Consider the following 11,162-nt stretch of genomic DNA (forward strand, 5'->3'; position numbering starts at 1 on the left):
TTTATAATGCTGTAACAAGGAACTGTTATGTCCGCCCATCCGGATTTTTGTATTGCACTACAATTGATTCTCCGAATGAGCACCAATTAGGACTGTCTTGCGTCGCAGCACGGCCACCCAGTCTCACAGAACTTCCTAATCTCCTGGCAAATATGAATATCCGCAGCCGTGTTTACTGATCCAAATAAAATCTGCTCTCTTCTGCTATGCGGCTGGGAATCAGGCAGCCCTTCGCAGTATTGCAAAGTCCTTTTTTTTCTTTCACTCATGGGCTGCCACCACACGTAAATTTAGGGCGATGGTGTTTCACTAACCGATGTCATTAAGTGGAAGTATTTAAATGCAGGCCGATTTTTGATGCGGTTTAGGGTTTCTTCAAGCCAGACGTTTAGGTAAGATATGCGTTTTACATCGACTGTCTCCAAAAGCCGATGTAAGTGTCTCTGAGGGTGTTAGATAGCATTTGTTTCTGAATGAAATGATGAGGTTCAAGGCAATTTAAAAGTTGTTTATCGACAACACAATTCCAGCAAAATGAAGCGTTTCGCCTCCACTGCGAGAGCATCAGTCGGAACTTGTCATCGCCCATACCTCTCCCAGAGTTTTTCCACCCACAATTTCTTTTCCTCCCTTCGTGGCGCTGGTAAAAGCCCGCTCTGTACGAGACACCTTTCGTTAGCCTAACTGTTTTGGTTAGCCTAATTCTTTCGATCGGCATTGGATCTCGAACGGCGGAGGGCGTTGTTCGCAGTGTAAACCTTTGTTGTGAAATGTCCTCCTTGGCAGCTCAGAGCAGCTATCACAAGCATTTTCAAGAGTGGTGCCTTAAGAGGTTCGAAAGATTTGTTCACATAGTCTGCGGAGAAGAGTGCTCCTATCAACAATCATTGCATTGAATGTACGACACGTCTCTCTTTAGGAGGAAGCATACTTTTAAAACGAATGTTCCGAAGCGCCTTGTTGTGCGGCCTTTGGGCGGGCGCATGGGGCTCAAAATGACTAAACAAGTGTAAAAGGAGAGTTGAGCTAGTTGGTGCATGTTTCTTGGAAAAAACAACGCTAAGACGAAGGACAAAGAAAAGAGGACAACAGGACCGGTGCCGCTCCTGTTGTCCTCTTTTCTTTGCCCTTGTCTTAGCGCTGTTTATTCCAAGAGTCGGTCCTGTTGTCCTCTTTTTTTTGTCCTTCGTCTTAGCGCTGTTTATTCCAAAAGCCGGTCCTGTTGTCCTCTTTTCTTTGTCCTTCGTGTTAGCGCTGTTTACTCCAAGAGCCGGTCCTGTTGTCCTCTTTTCTTTGTCCTTCGTCTTAGCGCTGTTTATACCAAGAGCCGGTCCTGTTGTCCTCTTTCTTTGTCCTTCGTCTTAGCGCTGTTTTTTCCAAGAAGTGTAAAAGGAGCTCGCAAGCAAGTCCGTTCTCACTGCCCTGGTCAGGAAAACCGCAGCAATTTCCCAAAATTAAGGTTTATAAGAGTTCAGTAACAATACCAAGCATCAAAACTTCATTCTGGAGCCCCGTGAAGAATTGGAGCGCTGAAGTCCTCTGCAAATACGATTCTGTAGACATGTACAGTCTTTGTCCAAAGTAATCAGGCTGTATGGTTTACTTGTGATTTGTATAGTAGAGCTGCTCTTTCCCTAAGGTCGAAAAGTTCTTTGAAGGTAAGGACAGGGGTTCTCCTTACCGTACAAAGATCTTGAGGGCTTGGATAATAGTTTAAGCAAACGACTGAGAAGCAAAACCATGCAGCCTGGTTTCTTTTGACAAAAGTTTTACGTTACTGCTTCTTTATAAGTTGCAGGAGTTATTAGATAATTAAAATGTTGTTGGCAGCGCCAAAATAGCGTGACAGTAGCAAGCATAATAAACAGACCTACAATCGATGCGCCTTTGCTATTATTTAGCGCCCATGCGAGTATCAGGGCAATTGAAGCCGCCACGGAACAGATGTCAGATATGTTCAGGGGAACTGCGGGGCAGAAACCAGCACCGCCCATATGTGTCTCGGGCATGTTTTACCTGTACTCCGCCAGGCAGTCTGCCACGGACAATCAATTGCATTTACACGATTGACTTGGCCAGCGAAGCGTAAGAGAATTCTGTATTGGATCCTTCAGAAGGCCCATTGAACTCACGTCATTCACACACGGAAGGCGAACTGCGCTGGGTGTGAAGTGTTCTTTTTTGTTCTGTTCTGTTTTTTGCGCCAGTACAATGACATAGCAGGCAAGGGCCAGAATAAAAAGCGTGTTCGGTAGCGAGTTCCTCAGCACTTGTAACCCCTGGAAGACATCGATTGAACCACGCAGCTCATTTGCTTCGCTCTCATTCTTTTGTTGCCCTGCAGCTCTCGCTGGAGGCGGCTGATGAAGACAGCACCGATGCCCCGGACGACTTCGATGTAACGTCCTAGGAAGGGCGGGGGGCGGGGAATGTAGTCAGCTTTTAAAAACTATGTTCAGACGTGTCCTCGTGACACCTATGGTTGCACAGAAGTGTTGCAGCGCCCCGCCGCGGGGGCTCAGTGGTTACGGCGCTCGGCTGCTGAACCGAAAGACGCGGGTTCGATCCCGACTTCACCGGCTGAATTTCGATGAAGGCGAAATTCTGGAGGCCCGTGTACTGGGCGATGTCAGTGCACGTTACAGAACCCCAGGTGGTCGAAATTTCCGACCCTTCACTACGGCGTCCCTCATAGCCTCAGTTGCTTTGGGACATTAAACCCCAATAAACCAAACCAAACCAAACCAGAATTGTAGCAGCGGACGCTTTTGCCCGTGGTTCAGCTTTCATATAAAAGCATCGCATAAGTACCTTAGATATTGGAGCTCGAAGAGCGAATTGCATGAACAAACGTATTAAACTGTGCATTACTCGTCACCGGCAACCTACTTTGCTCTAACTAAAAAGTGGTATTCCCTGCGTTCTATCAACAATCACGGAAGTACACGAATAAAGTAGGGACAGGTGCGCAAGGTAAACTATCGAGCCGGGAAAACAAAAATGGCATGTACATATGACCTGCGCTCACACTATCACCTCACAGATTTCTTTGGCACTGGCATGTGAAACAAGTTTCGCGGTCATTTTCAGCATGTAGAGCTCACAATGTGCTAAATTACTCTTCGTTTCCTCTCACGCAGTCGCCGTTTCATTGTCGGCAGTCGGCAATCATTTACAACAAAATGCTCGTTAAACTGCACTGTGAATACCAGAATTGTAATAAATAAAACTTCGTCTGAAGCAACGCAGGAAGGCAAGGCGCAGTTTCCAGTATATAGATGTGAAAGAATAGTGACTTGCATGTCGCGTCCGATGGGGACTGAGAAATTAGTCAGAATTGATTTCTTTAATGCAATAAGATGTCATTTGATACAGTCAACTTTGGTGCTAGCTCCATTACGAAGGCACACTGTTCGTTTAAATAATGATCACAGTTATGGGCAGAAACGAATTGTTGGAAGCAAAAGCGAACAAGACATAGCTCTCTTACTACATTACAACACGTGTAAAACATATAGGCTACTATTGAATAAGTCTTTTTTAATCGGATAAAGTAGGGACAGGTGCGCAAAAAAATTTATCGAGCCGGGAAATATATGTGGGTTATAAAGAGCTTGCTTGAACATATCGTCTGTTAATTTTTATGAAAAGGATTAGCTTACTATCCTTCCTGCTGATCACCCTTATGCCGCTTCGTGTTGTAGCAATGGACTACTTTGATGATAATGATTATTCTGTACCTTGCAAAACGATTTTAAGGCCTCATCGGAAAAAAAAAAGATATGGAAACAAGTGGTTTCAGTGCTGAATTTCAATGACCTACTTTGAGTTCGAACATGCGTTCTAGCAAAAAATAACTCGGTCATGTGCAAGTCCTTCCCAGCTAATAGCTGCGCCGTTTTTGGAGTTAACTACGAAAAGGAGCATAAGCCTTGCAGCGAAAGCCATAAAAAATGAAGAGTAAAAGTTTAATACCTCAGCGCTCTTAGCAGCCGTAGTCAACGTGTTGTACTTTCGATCCCTCTCCCCTGTAGACCATATGAAGCACTGGAGCTGTAAACGACACCGACCAAGCGTCACGAGTGTGGCGTCATAACAAAATGCCTCCTATGAATGGGGTGCAAACCAACGCCCTACGCACCAGGCATACTCCAACACTAATGGCGGTAATTTCCTGTTCGATAGAACACACAAAAAAAAAATCCAGATTTGAAATAATCATCTAAGACATAATAAAACCCACATTTCTCCACACAATGGCTGGATATTGCTGGAAAGAATCCGTTTGCAGCGCAAAATTGGTTGGTTTGGTTTATGGGGTTTAACTTCCCAAAACTACTCGGGCTATGAGAGACGCCGTAGAGGAATCCGGTAATTTCGACCACCCGGGGTTCTTTAACGTGCCCTGACATCTCACACTACACAGGCCTCGAGAATTTCGCCTCCATTGAAATTCCACCACCGCGGCCGGGATCGAAACCTCGTCTTTCGGGTCAGCATCTCGAGCGCCATAACCCCACAGCCACCGCGGTGGCTTGGAGGGCAAAATTATTTGACGAACAATGAATAACACGATTGCAGCAAGTTTATTTATTTATTATGTACTTGTTCAGTTTAAGCTATCGACGTCACAATCTGCCGATTGCACCACCTTCTGTTAACTTGCTTGCCTACAAGGCCCTTACCCACTGGTAACAATAATGTGCTAGCGCTATTTTTGACCCTCATCATAGCCTCATCGCAAGCCGCGAATCCATTCACAACAGCACCACCACTACAAGTATTCCCTTCCCCTGTGCAGGGTAGCCAACCGGAATCCTTTCTGGTTAACATCCCTGCCTTTCCCTCTCTCTGTCTCTCTCTCTCTCTCACACACACACTCACACACACACGCGCGCACATAGACACGCGCGCACACGCACACATACACGCACGCGCACACAAAGATTGAAAGATTGAAGCTCTTTATTGACATACTTTAAATTCGAACATTTCATCTAGAAAAAATAACTCGGTCATGTACAAGTCCTTCCCGACTAATAGCTGCGCCGTTTTTGGAGTTAACTGCCAAAAAAAACATAAGCCTGGGAGCGAAAGCCATAAAAAATGAAACTAAATATTTTCATACCTCAGCGCCGTAGTCAACGCGTTTTGCTTTCGATCCTTCTTACCTGTGGACCATACGAAGCATTAGAGCTGTAAACGACACCGACCAAGCATCACGATAATGACTATGGGGATTGGGCTGCGAACCAAGCCCCTACACTCTAGGCGTACTGCAACACTAATTGCGGTGATTTTTATTCGATGGAACACATAAATGAAAACCAGATTTCAAATAATCATCTACGACATAAAACTCACATTCATCCTCACAATCAAATCAACTTTATTCAGCATGTCTTGTCCTGAAGAACAGCTAAGAAATGCTAGGTTAGGAGCAAAAAGCTAGAAACGCCGTAGCTTGACGAGGCTCCCACACCTGACTGACAAGGCCAAGAGACTGTCACGTTATTACATATATATATTTATGCAGAACTTACAACCAGCGAAAAAAAGTATGCAAAGGAATGTACAATAAGACAGGAGATATGCCTGAAGTAGTTTTGATTTGAGAAATTAACATGCATCTGTGTTAACTCGTCGCAGACTATTTAAACATATTAAGATTACAATTCAACGCACAGAAAACGAAAGAAACATATCTGGCAGTAAAAATGGCTGGACAGTGCTGTGTGCGTGCGTTAGCTTATGCGTGTGTGTATGTGTGTGTGTGTGTGTGCGCGTGCATGTGCATGTGCGTGTGCGTGTGCGTGTGCGTGCGCGCGCGTGTGTGTGTACGTACACACGCCTGGGAACCTGTTCATCGAATTGTGAACGAACTGCCTACCATAGTGGGTGGCTCTTCAATTAAAGATTTGTCGCGAGAGGTCACTCAGAAACAGAAACCCGTGTCTCACACAAGCCCCACCGACAGAAGAACCTGCCATCGCAGTGCAGTGGCGCATCGCTTAACCTATGTACCATTGCGCCAGGAGTGTCATGAGGACTCACAGGGATATGTCTGAAGTAGAGAATGACCAAATCCGCAGATACGGGCATTAGCCTACTATCGCTATCCGAACAACTACGATCTGTAAATATTGGATCCGAAATCCGGGAGCGAATCGAAGCCAGAAGTGCCAGCGCACCTAATTGCGATTTGACCTAACAACGATCAACTGTCTTTTTTTTAATGCTGTTACAGCACCACTTGTCCTTAATGCAGTCAGTGCTCATGACACTGCCTTTTCCGGGCACTTGTCTTTCACTCAGATATTCGAAAATTCTCATTCGCCGTTGCTCTTGTGGACAGTAACAAAGGTTGCAAATCTGAATGCATGAGTCGTGGTTTGACAAGGATGCCACGAAGGGCGAATATATTTGGCTTTTGAGGGGCCATGGTAACCAACCAAAGTAAGCTTCAATTTTTCCAGGGCAAGCAATCATCGCAAACAACAGTCTGTGTTGCGTTATCTCGATTTATTAGTGACGGGCAGCGTTCAGTATAACAAACACAGAAAAATAGAGAGCACTTAATCTCTGCTTTTAAGGACGTAACGTAGTAGCATTGATGGATGCCGGCAGTGGCTCCTGTTTCCCACGCAGACATGTACACTGCATATTATGTGAAAGAAAGACCGCATTACAGAGATTTGAAGCCCCCTATTAACCAAGCTTCTCCGAACGTGCCTGTCTGTGCTTTTCAACAGAGATCTTATTCGTAGTGCCATGAAAACTTTTGTAAAAGGATTTAATTTCGATGCTTTTGCTCCTCCTATTTATTGGTGAATGCTGTTTGCATTGCCTTCTTCTGCATTGATTACTGAATCGCAATGAAAATAGTGTAAAATAACGAACTAGATCGACGCCATTTGTACGGAGGTACTCAAAAACGTTCAATGCACGCGAACCTAAGCCTCGCACTTAATACCGGAATTTAGGTCTGGTTGTCGCTGAAAATTTGAGGAAGTAAAAGGCACTGTACCTCACAAGGTAAATGCAAGATGGGACTGGACTGTGCGATTATCTGAGGACTGATGCTAGGCAAAACTTCCAGACCTTCTTGCGCATGAGAACTTCCATCGGGCTCTCTGTTGGAGCTGGTTTGTGTTTAGCTGGTCGATCAGGATTCCGTTACGTTTCAGATTCGCTTTCTATGCCGTGAATTCAGATCCCCGTTCTAGATGGGCATTGAAATACACAATACGATCGCTTCTGTGCTGGCTAATTTCACATATTTGCCATCCTGAGGCACCAAACGTCGGCATGGCTGCGCTTAGTAGTCTAATATACTGTCCCTTTAAGCTTGGGGTTAGCACCAGGTTTGTGGTTGTGAAGAAATTATCTCGTGATCATTTGTATGGCGACCTCCCAAGCTATGCACTGAAATGAAGTTCGAATGCGTATTTCAGAGCTTTCTAACCTAACAAATAATATACTGTGCTGCCTCCTCTAATCGAACTAGTTAGTCGGCATATAGATTTCGTGCCGTTTATTTCTAGGGTTTCAATTACCAAAAGTTGTAGGGGTTCAAAGCAGTTAAACTGAGTAGACGTGCGGATGCAGGTGTTCATTTTTCAGTTATAAAGGGCACTTAAGGTCCGCGTTCAGGGTATGACGTGATAGCAGAATTGGTCATTCTCTACTTAAAATTCATAATGGCGGCGTGTCCTCATACCACTACCCAGCGGGTAAGAGATGCGCCACTGCACAGGCATGTGGCTGGTTCTATCACAGCCACCGGTAGGAATTGTGCGACCCATGTTGCTCTTCCCGAGCAACCTCTCGCGGACAATCATTCAATTAGCTGCCACCTGCCTAGCATTGGCTACAGCAGGCGCGACGCTCCTCCGAAATTACCCCAGCTTCCTCCCCCCCATTGGCTGCATGTAAGGAGCCAACGCCACACTGCGGGTAGAGAAGATGCACGGGGCAGCGGATGAAGAAGAAACAGCAGACGCGGTTGCTAGGCAACGGCTACTCAAGGTCGTTTGGTAGCTGCACCGCCACGAGCATACGCGACGAGCCAAGCTGGGCTCTAGTAGTGCTGCTTTCGCAACAATATCTGCGTCGCTACGTCAATTTTTGAGCTATGACTCGCGTCTTTCCAAGCACTGTCACAGTTGCATCTAGCCCGCCCGAGGTGGACGTCTCTCAGACGCAGGCCTCCCGCGTTTGCGAGCTCCTTGTCATCCAATAGGCTAAACATGAACAGCTAGAGCGGAGCAGGCGGGTGGGGTGGCGAGACTTGACGTCTCACACTCTCCCACCAGACGTCCGCGACTTCGGCTGGCTGCGAGGCTCAAGGGTCTTGCCTACGGTATTCTGCGTCGCAGCGTGGGCATCGCACCCTCTTTGCGGTGTCCGCAGTGCGGCGAGACCGAGACTCTCGAGCACGCCTCGTTTGAGTGTGTAGTGGCAAGAACGTTTTGGCGACTTATGTCCCTTATGTTTTTTGTTTCTCTCGACGCCCGCACCAGGCCGCGCGATACGCGTGTGCGGCTGTTACTGTGTGTAGGCGCCTTTGTTTCGTGGCGCCAGAGAGGCGCCGCTTCCTTACAGGGCCGACCTCAGCGGGCCATGTTCCCGATGTTGCAGCGAGTGCAAGCACGCTTGTTCCTGCAGGCGTGCTTAGACAGGGTCACGCTGCCGGAAGAAGAGTTCCTGCGACGGTGGAGCACCCATTTCATCGTCGCAAGCAGTGGCCGTGTGACGGTGTGGCTCCTACCATATTGAGTGTCGCGCGTCGGTGTAGTGCGCGATGTTTGTGCACGGATTTGGTGGGCGGTCTTCCTCCCGCGTGCCTCCCCCACGCGTATGGACCCTCTTAAACTCTTGTACTTTGGACACTTTGTGTTTTGGACACTTACGTTGCTTGTGATTGTATGTATCCGCATCGGGCTACCTCTGTCGCCGTAATGTGTTTTTCTGTTTTGTAGAGGGGCGGCTGTCTCTTTTATGCTCCTGGGTCCAAATAAACTTCTCTTCAGGGGGTAAATTGGTTTTTTGAGGAAAGGAAATGGCGCCCGCCTATCTGTTTTTTCAGCCAGAGTCCGCTTCGGCTGACGCGGTTGTTGCGACGCGCGTCTTTTCTTTTCTCTTTCCTCAGGCCCATGCACTTTCCTTTTCATCCTTCTCTCAGTTGCAACAACAACACAAAGGCGCAAGGAAAATTGCGTTACAGTAAGCAGGTGTCATGCCTGAAAATGACGCATTATGATGCGTGAGAATGATCACGTTTAGTTTCGTTTCTGGGTTTTAACGTCTCAAAGCTACTCAGGCTATGAGAGACGCCGTAGTGGATGGATGGATGGAGTGAAACAACTTTATTACACAAAAAAAAAACAAAAAATCTTCCAGGGTGGTCCCCTACTGGTCCAGGAGTCCACGGGCTTTTGCTTCACGTAAAGCCCGATCCACCAGCCATTTCTGGCCGGCGGGCTGAGCGGTCCGTAAAGCAGCCTCCCAGGAAGAATGAGTGGAGGACTCCGGAAATTTCGACCACATGGTATTCTTCAATGTGCAGTGACATCACACAGTACACGGGCCTCTAGAATTTCGCCTCCGCCGAAATCCGGCTGCCGCGTTTGAGATCATACCCTCGTCTTTCGAGAATGATATATGTACTAACTTTTACCTAATATATGTCGTTGCACATCGGAAACCAGCAGCCATTTGGATATTGGTTCAATTGAAAATGTTCTTGAATGCGGAGCACGGCCGGTTGAATGCTGCTGTTGACATAAAAAAATTTTCATTGGTTAAAGACTTGCTAACATCATGGGATTTTTTCTGTACAGCCATACTTCTCCTTCGCACTTGAAGCGTCCAAGTTGAGTTTTTTCAGGGCCGAAGAAAAAAAAATTGAAATGCTCATAATGGTTTGAAGCAGTTGCGTTTGCCTTCCAGGAGAAAATACACAGCACCCTCATTTACAGAACTGAAAACAAGCGCTTGCTCGAGTATTAAAGGGCAACTGAAGAGTTTTTAGAATTGAATCATTTTAACCGAGCCGAATTCTTGAAATTTGCAGGTAAAGCATGCGAAAACTTTTTGCGCTACGATCTGAAATGGTGATGTAATCGCCGACTAAAGGGACATCGGTGTTCAGGCTTCTCTGCAGTGCACAGCGACAGGCAGAGGCCCCAGTGATGACGTCACTTACGGCGGCGCAAAGTTTCCAGCGAAGAAGCGGTTGGTTCAAGGATGAAAAAGAATGCCGTTGAAGGTGAAGCTCATGAAGTATTGTTTGGCGGCATCAGAAGATGCGTGGCAGGATGTAGTCAAAGGCAGTGGACATCTGAAATGTAGACAGTTATGACGTCACCATAAGTTTTCTCGCACTTATCCAACGCATTGAGGAGAAGCCTGAAAATCGTCATAGTTTTAATCGGTGATTGCGTCGCCATTTTAAATGCTAGCGCAAAACTACTTAGCACGCATTACCAAGAAGCTTCATAAATTCAAATTTTCGAATAACCTCGAATTGTCAAAAAAACCATGTCACCCTCCCTTTAAAGAATCATTACTTCGTGTTACGAAGCCCTGAGTATTTCTTAGATTTTTGTCATTTGAATGCGACTCTGCAGGAACGTGTTTAATTGCATGCGTATTACTCACTGATGTCATTAGGAAATTATCTGGCATTTTTAATATCGCTTCCTTGCGCACTGAGCTTTATTGTGCAGGGTACTAGCGGTCATTCAGCGTAATTGAGAATTGTGAAATACGCCGGAGCCTCCCGTTAGAGCGTGCAAAACGACCTGACGCACTGCAATTTTTCAGTGCTTTTAAAATGATTCAGCGGCAGCAAGTTGATGAAAAAACGCCCAAGCATGGAACCCCCTTTATCAGGATTTGATCGTGATGCAGACTGCAGTTGTGTATACCAGAAAATAATATGAGAACAACAATCGAGCCTTCTGTCTAGATAACGTTTGGAAAGTTTTGATCAAAACAATGTTATTTTGTTTTCGTTGAATAGATCTACTTCGGGGTCGTTGCACCCAGCCGCCGCAGTGACTGGCATATGCGACGCGTGTGGGCGAACAATATGGGGACAGGTGGCATGCATCCCAGAAAAATGAGCCGCCTTTGCGGGAATCAAAGTCCATTCTGTG

This window comes from Amblyomma mixtum, chromosome 2, assembly GCF_055824585.1.
Source record: "Amblyomma mixtum isolate Tamu chromosome 2, ASM5582458v1, whole genome shotgun sequence".
Lineage (NCBI taxonomy): Eukaryota > Metazoa > Arthropoda > Arachnida > Ixodida > Ixodidae > Amblyomma > Amblyomma mixtum.